Here is an 8,219-nt window from a genome sequence, read left to right on the forward strand (position 1 = left end):
TTTTTGCTCTTGTTTCCCTTGTCTTTGGTGATATTTCTAGGAAGAAGTTGCTGCGGCTGAAGTCGAAGAGGTTGCTGCCGGTGTTCTCCTTTAGGATTCTGATGGACTTCTGGCTCACATTTAGGTCTTTCAACCATTTGGAGTCTGTTTTTGTGTGTGGTGTCAGGAAATGGTCCAGTTTCATTGTTCTGCATGTGGCTGTCCAATTTTCCCAACACCATTTGTTGAAGAGATTGTCTTTTTTCCATTGGACATTCTTTCCTGCTTTGTCAAAGATTAGTTGACCATAGAGTTGAGGGTCCATTTCTGGGCTCTCTATTCTCTTCCATTGATCTATGTGTCTGTTTTTGTGCCAGTACCATACTGTCTTGATAATGACAGCTTTGTAATAGAGCTGGAAGTCCGGAATTGTGATGGTGCCAGCTTTGCTTTTCTTTTTCAACATTCCTCTGGCTATTCGAGGTCTTTTCTGGTTCCATGCAAATTTTAGGATGATTTGTTCCATTTCTTTGAAAAAAGTGGATGGTATTTTGATGGGCATTGCATTGAATGTGTAGATTGCTCTAGGTAGCATTGACATCTTCACAATATTTGTTCTTCCAACCTATAAGCATGGAACATTTTTCCATTTCTTTGTGTCTTCCTCAATTTCTTTCATGAGTATTTTATAGTTTTCTGAGGACCGATTCTTTGCCTCTTTGGTTAGATTTATTCCTAGGTATCTTACGGTTTTGGGTGCAATTGTAAATGGGATCAACTCCTTAATTTCTCTTTCTTCTGTCTTGTTGTTGGTGTATAGGAATGCCACTGACTTCTGTGCATTGATTTTATATCCTGCCACTTTACTGAATTCCTGTATGGGTTCTAGCAGTTTTGGGGTGGAGTCTTTGGGGTTTTCCACATAAAGTATCATATCATCTGCAAAGAGTGAGAGTTTGACTTCTTCTTTGCCAATTTGGATGCCTTTGATTTCTTTTTATTGTCTGATTGCTGTGGCTAGGACTTCTAATACTATGTTGAATAGCAGTGGTGATAGTGGACATCCCTGCCGTGTTCCTGACCTTAGGGGGAAAGCTCTCAGTTTTTCCCCATTGAGAATGGTATTTGCTGTAGGTTTTTCATAGATGGCTTTTATGATATTGAGGTATGTACCCTCTATCCCTATACTCTGAAGAGTTTTGATCAAGAAAGGATGCTGTACTTTGTCAAAAGCTTTTTCTGCATCTATTGAGAGGATCATATGATTCTTGTTCTTTCTTTTGTTAATGTATTATATCACGTTGATTGATTTGCGGATGTTGAACCAGCCTTGCAGCCCAGGGATAAATCCCACTTAGTCATGGTGAATAATCCTCTTAATGTACTGTTGGATCCTATGGGCTAGTATTTTGGTGAGAATTTTTGCATCCATGTTCATCAGGAATATTGGTCTGTAATTCTCTTTTTTGATGGGGTCTTTGTCTGGTTTTGGGATCAAGGTAATGGTGGCCTCATAAAATGAGTTTGGAAGTTTTCCTTCCATTTCTATTTTTTGGAACAGTTTCAGAAGAATAGGTATTAATTCTTCTTGAAATGTTTGGTAGAATTCCCCTGGGAAGCCATGTGGCCCTGGGCTTTTGTTTGTTGGGAGATTTTTGATGACTGCTTCCATTTCCTTAGTGGTTATAGGTCTGTTCAGGTTTTCTATTTCTTCCTGGTTCAGTTTTGGTAGTTGATACATCTCTAGGAATGCATCCATTTCTTCCAGGTTATCGAATTTGCTGGCATAGAGTTGCTCATAATATGTTCTTATAATTGTTTGTATTTCTTTGGTGTTGGTTGTGATCTCTCCGCTTTCATTCATGATTTTATTTATTTAGGGGGAGGAGCAAGATGGTGGAGGAGTAGGAGACCTAAATTTCATCTGGTCCCAGGAAATCAGCTAGATAGGTATCAAACCATTCTGAACACCTACGAACTCAACAGGAGATGGAAGACAAGAATAGCAGCAACCCTCTGAACAGAAAAGCGACCACTTTCTGGAAGGTAGGACATGCGGAGAAGTGAATCTGAGGCGATATTTGGGAAGATAGACCACGGGGGGAGGGAGCCTCCATCAGCTCGCTACTGGCAAGTGATAAAGAAGCAGAGCACAAAATCAGAACTTTTAGCTGGCTCTGCTGAGCGATGTCGCTCCAGTGGCTAAGCAGGGGGGTGGAACTCTCGCTGGGACAGTGTGGTCTCAGGACCCTTGGGGTCACTGAAAGACCAGGGGTGCCTGAGTGCAGCAGAGCACCCAGGTATCGGAGCAGGGAAGCTGGCTGCAAAGATGGAGGTGAGGAGTGGGGTTGCAGCTCAGGGTTGTCATAAACTGTGATCCGAGGCATAGTTGGGCCACTGCCCTTTGAGCAGGGACCGAACAAGTGGCAGATCTGGGGAGACTCCCCTTCCTCCCTGGGGAGAAGCAGCACGGGGGCTCACCCCAGGAATCTGTTGGGTTTGGACACTCTAAGTGGGGTCCTGTGCCAGAGATAGAAACGCTCAGTCACAGGCCGGGTGAGCACGGGTTGTGGCCAGAGACCAGGGAGATGGGAGTGATTGACTGCTTTTCTCTGGGGGTGCACTGAGAAGTGGGCCCCTGAGTTCTCGGCTCCTCTGGGGCGGAGATAGAGAGGCTGCCATTTTCACTCTCACCCTCCAATGCTGCACAGAAAGCTTGCAGGGAACAAAAACTCCTGAGAGCAAACCCGAGCCGATTACTTAGCCAGGCTGGCAAGGGCAGGGCAATTCCCCCACTGGCAAAGACATTTGAGAATCATTGCGACAGGCCCCTCCCCCAGAAAATCAGCAAGAACAGCCAGCCAAGACCAAGTTTACCGATCAATGAGAATGGCAGAACTCCAGCACTAGGGGAATACAGCACATAGAATTCATGGCTTTCCCCCCCCGATTCTTTAGCCTTTCAAGGTTAATTTTGTTTTAATTTTCTTTTTTTTCTTTTTCTATTATTTTTGAATTTTTCTTTTTCCCTTTTTCAACCAATGTCTTATCAATCCCTTTTTAAAAAATCTTTTTTATTTTTCATTTTTAGAGTCATATTCTATACCTTCATAGTAGTTAACCTTATTTTTGGTATATATATAAGTTGTTCTCTCTTTAAAATTTTGGGATACAGTTGTTTCTAACAGACCAAAATATACCCTAAATCTCTAGTGTATGGCTTTGTTCTAGTCTCTAGCCTCATCAAATTCTCTCCCTTTTTTTTTTTAAATTTCTCTTCTTTCTTTTTTCAACCAACTTCTTATCTTATCAATTCCTTTTATAAAATCTTTTATAATTTTCATCTTTACAGTCATATTCCATCCCTTCATTGTATTTACTCTTATTTTTGTACATATATAAGTTTTTCTTTCTTTAAAATTTTGGGAGGCAGTTTCTTCTAACAGACCAAAGTATGCCCAAAATCTAGTGTGTGGCACTGATCTATTTACACCAGCCTGACCATATTTGAGATTTGGGGTTTAAATCTAACAGTCACCATCTTACTACTGCTTTCCTCTTTTCCAGTCCCTTTTATATTTTTTCCCCTCCCTGACTCCCTGCCCACTTTTTGGATTAAGCGTTTTTTAATTATATCCTCTCCCCATGTAAGCTTGCTAGTTTCATGGTCTTTTATAATTCTTATTAGTCATTCAAGAAACATTTACATTCATCCAAAGCTTATCAAATGTATTATAAGTTAGTATTTTACCACTTCATACCCCAAAACACTTTAACTGCATCTATCCTTCTCCTGACTTACATGCTACAGTTGCTGTATATTTTAATTTATTTCACAGAGTAAAGTTAACATTTTAAATAAATTCAGAGTTAAATTAATTTCACACAATAAACATTTATTTTTATTTATTTGTCCTTTGCAGTGCTCAACTTGGCAGTTAGTGTTGGGAACTAGCAGTGTCAGTTGACCCTATTTGAACCAGGAAGTGCTATTATTCAAGTGTGGATTTCAATCTCTATGAAGTTTGCTCTATTTTTTTCTATTTCTGATTCACTTGCACTCCAAAGTAGAGGGCTTTAGAATGTAAGCTTTTAGGGTCTCAAACTAGAGCCTCTGCTGTTTACCAGGACTTCCCTTCCAATTAGACCCCAAATCCCAGTGTTTGTCTCCTTAAGCCCCCAACTCTGTGGAAGTTTCTGCTCAGCTTCTGGGCTTCTCAGTTACCACTCTTGGGATTGGCAGGCACCTGTCGGAGAAAAAATGGTCCCAAATTCTGGCTTTCAACTCTCAGAACTTCATGGACTTTCCGTTTCTCACTGTGTTGAGAGTTCTCAGATGTCTTTAAATAGATGATATTTTTCAAAATCTAGTTTTACCAGCTATTCTCAGCAGGATAATTTTCCATAAACAATGTAACTCATCATCACCAGTGTTATTTTAGAAGTCAATAAAATTGGTTAGGAAAATGACCTTGAAAGTACAAAGATTTAGTAATCGGGAAGGCAGATGGAAACTGATCAATCCATGACATTGACACATTCCAGAGAGACATTATTGTTTTCTCAAGCTGCAGAGATCATCAGTGATGATGATGATGGTGGTGGTGGTGGTGATGGTGATGATGATGATGGTGGTGATGATGATGATGATGATGGTCTTAATAGTATTTTTAAAAGATTTTATTTATTTATTTTATTTTAAGGGGGAGGGGCAGAAGGAGAGAGAGAGAGAATCTCAAGCAGACTCCCCACGGGGCAGGAAGCCTGATGTGGAGATGCATCTTATGACCCCGAGATCATGACCTGAGCCAAAACTAATAGTCAGGGACTTAAGCAACTGAGTCACACAGGCGCCCCAGTCCTAATAATTTTTAAGTGTTTTGTGTGTGCTTTTTTTTTCACATTCCTTGCTTCATCTTTACAATAACCCCTTGAGGAATGTAATGTAGTTGTTTTCATTGCTGTAACTCCCAGAATTGTGCAATTTGTTTATGTTACATCCACATAGAGCAAGATGGCCTAATAATACTCTTGTTTCAGTTCTTTTTTTTTTTTTAAAGTGACTCTTGGGGAAAAGAAGAACTTACAACACTTTTCATATAATATTACAGTAGGGATAAAGACAGTTTTAGAGTTTTAATTGCTCTCAAATTGGGGAGCTGGTTTACAAGGAAAAGTTAAGACAATGGATAACAGAGACAAGAATGGTCACTGACATGGGTAGGCATGGAGGTGATAGTAGGTCTTAAAAATCCTAGTAAAACCCAAAGTATAAAATAAATATGCACAAGCTCCACAAATATAATAAATGATGAATAAAATTTTAAATGAGAGAAAAGGGATGCATCTTCCTTCCAGAAGAATTCAAAATTATCTTTGTAAATATTTCCTTTCCAGGAGGTAGGGCTTGATTACCTGCCCTCAAGTGTGGGCTGGACTCACTTCCAATGGACAGAGTGTGGATAGATAAAAGAGTAACTTTACAGTGGAAAAACTTGGCAGATGACCTTAGCCAAATGATCAAGGTGAGCGTTACCAGTCACAAATCATATTGATAGCACATGCACCTAAGATGGTGTGAAGAGAAGGGCAGGCTGCCTCCATGGTATTCTTCCTTCAAACCCACAACCCAAACTGGTCACAAGAAAAACAACAGACATCCCCAAAGTGAGGGAAATTCTACAAAATCTGTCCAGTACTCTTCCAAATCAAGGTCAGGGAAACAAGACAAGACTGAGAAAACAGACATGACACTGAAGGTAGCATAGTTCCCTGGATTGAAACTTTGAACAGAAAATAGAAATTAGTGGAAAACCTGGTGAAATCTGAGTAAATCTGCCCTTTTGTTCATGATAATTATATTAATGTTAATTTCTTAGTTTCAGTAAATTTACCACAGCTATGTAAGATGTTAATTTTAGGGAAAACCAGGTAAAAGATATCTAAGAATGCTCCATACCATCTTTGCACCTTTTCATTAAATCTGGAATTATTCTGAAATAAAACATTAAAAAAAAAAGTCCTAGTAAAGTCCTAAGAAAAACCTAGGAAGTCCAGAGTTCAGAGTTCCTAAAGTCTATTAACTGATAAGATGACCTACACAAGTGTGTGCCTCATGAAATAACACTTGCTCTGAGAGCATATACGCTCTAGGACAGAAACTAAGAACAACTTAAAAAAAAATTCCTGGAGTATGAGCAATAAAAGAAGAATTTAAATTGGAAATAGAATGACAACATGTTTCATTAATTGGAATAAAAAAATACACAGGCTGAAATTCAGTATTAAACCTGTTATTCAAATATTTTGTCATTGGAAGTGTTCATAAACCTGACAAGTGTCAAGTCTCCTGGCTGGAGAGACACCAGCTTTCCCCAATGTCTGCTCCATCTTCTACTCTGCTGGACCAATAGAGCAGTGGATGAAGAACTAGTCATCATTAGCCATAGAATATAAAATATCATGAAGTTGGTAGTGTAGGATGTGGTGGTGAATCCTGCAGACACCCTAAAGGAAGCACACCCATGTCCAGCTGTCAGGGGCTGCAGTTTGGGCTGAACAGCATCAGTCTTCAGGATTTCAGATGTGAGGGCCAGGTCTGGTTGATCTGTGGGCTGGATGCATTTGAATCATAGAAAGCCATAGAGATGTAGATAAAAACTGCAAATTATTACTTGTACGTCAGACACTAAAACTGCACTTTCCAAAATTAAATTAATTTAAATTAAATTAAATTAATTAAATGTGTACTAGGCAGTACAGAATAGAATATTTCCATCATGCAGATAGTTCTATTAGACAGCATTGCTGTAAGATGTGGTTAGCATAGCTGAAAACTTCTTAAGCCACATAAATAAAATGCAACTAAAAGTGTGGAGAAAGACAAGGATTTTCATTTGAATGAAGCACTGTGAGGGCCTCAGAGTGTACTGTACTTCAGAGCAATAGCCACCACTGTCCTGGCACATGACAGGCGGTGACTGAGGGCGACGGGGCCCAGGAGCTTGCACACAGGTTTTCAAAATGTGGGAGCTACATGGACACATTGGTGAGGTCATGGAACCTCACCACCGTGCTCTTGGGGGACCTGAAGGAAAAGCACCGTGAGAAGGGGCCATGATCTGAGCCATGTGGATTAATGCTGCCAGGATCCTTTCCATGTCCTTTTACTGCAGTTATCCAAGACAACGTTGGCTTCCTCTCTTCACAAGAATGGAATTGTTATCTAGGGAAATCTCTTTGAAAAAGAATGAGACTTAGGTAGAAAATGTCACTAGGCTTTAGAATTAAATCAGAAAGGAAAAGAGCTACAAACCTCCTGGAAATTAGCCATTGGTAGGAGCTGTGTGCAGTTGGAAGATTAAGCATTTGCTGATACCTTGTAGATGAAGAAGGCTCAGGAAAAGCTTAGTTAAGTGACTGTCTAGGGCAGTCTGCTCTCTTGTACACCTTCCTCCTGAGGCTGGGACGAAAGGGCAACACCTTCAGAGTGAAAGATCAGATTTTAACACAAAACTGGCTACCAACTGTAGATGTAGTAAGAATCGAGGCTATTTTATGCTTTCTGTTACCAGTTTGTTAGTTAGGTTCGTATTGTTTATTCCAAAATCATTAAAGTTGTGAATCAGATTTCTTTGCAGGAAGAACAGGAAGGTCATCAGATGATTATAGAATTTCTAGGAGTAGAAGATCGAACATTTCCTTACATTTACACAAATGTGTTCCAAAATGTGATTATAACTTTAAATCAATTCTAGGTGATCCCCATCCCCACCCCGCAACCATTTTCTTTCTTAGGAAGATTAATTTGTCTAAAGCCACAACCCGTGATGGGTTTCCAGAGAATCTTTCAGTTTGCACAAGAAAGTTTACAAAAGGGATCTGGGAGTTAGAGAGACAGGCAGAGTGTAGGAGGGGAAATTTCTTCTCAAAAGAGACCTAGCCACAAATGGTAAGTTTTTGGTATATTTACCAAATATTTTTTATAAAAAATTGTGGTTATGCACTAAGGAAATTGTGTCAACCAAGGAGGAAATAATTATACCATTTTATGTAGCAAAAAATTAAAATTAATGTTAGATATTTTTCTTGTGGAATTTATTTTCTGCAGGCTTTCAATTTAAAAGGAATATCCTTAATGGTTTTGTGCATTGTTGTTGGGTTGCTATCAGGAATTGATTTCTGTTTTGCTCAGTTCATTACAATGACTTATGGATTCAGTAATCTCCAAATTTTTTACC

This window comes from Neomonachus schauinslandi, chromosome 6, assembly GCF_002201575.2.
Source record: "Neomonachus schauinslandi chromosome 6, ASM220157v2, whole genome shotgun sequence".
NCBI classification, from domain to species: Eukaryota; Metazoa; Chordata; class Mammalia; order Carnivora; family Phocidae; genus Neomonachus; species Neomonachus schauinslandi.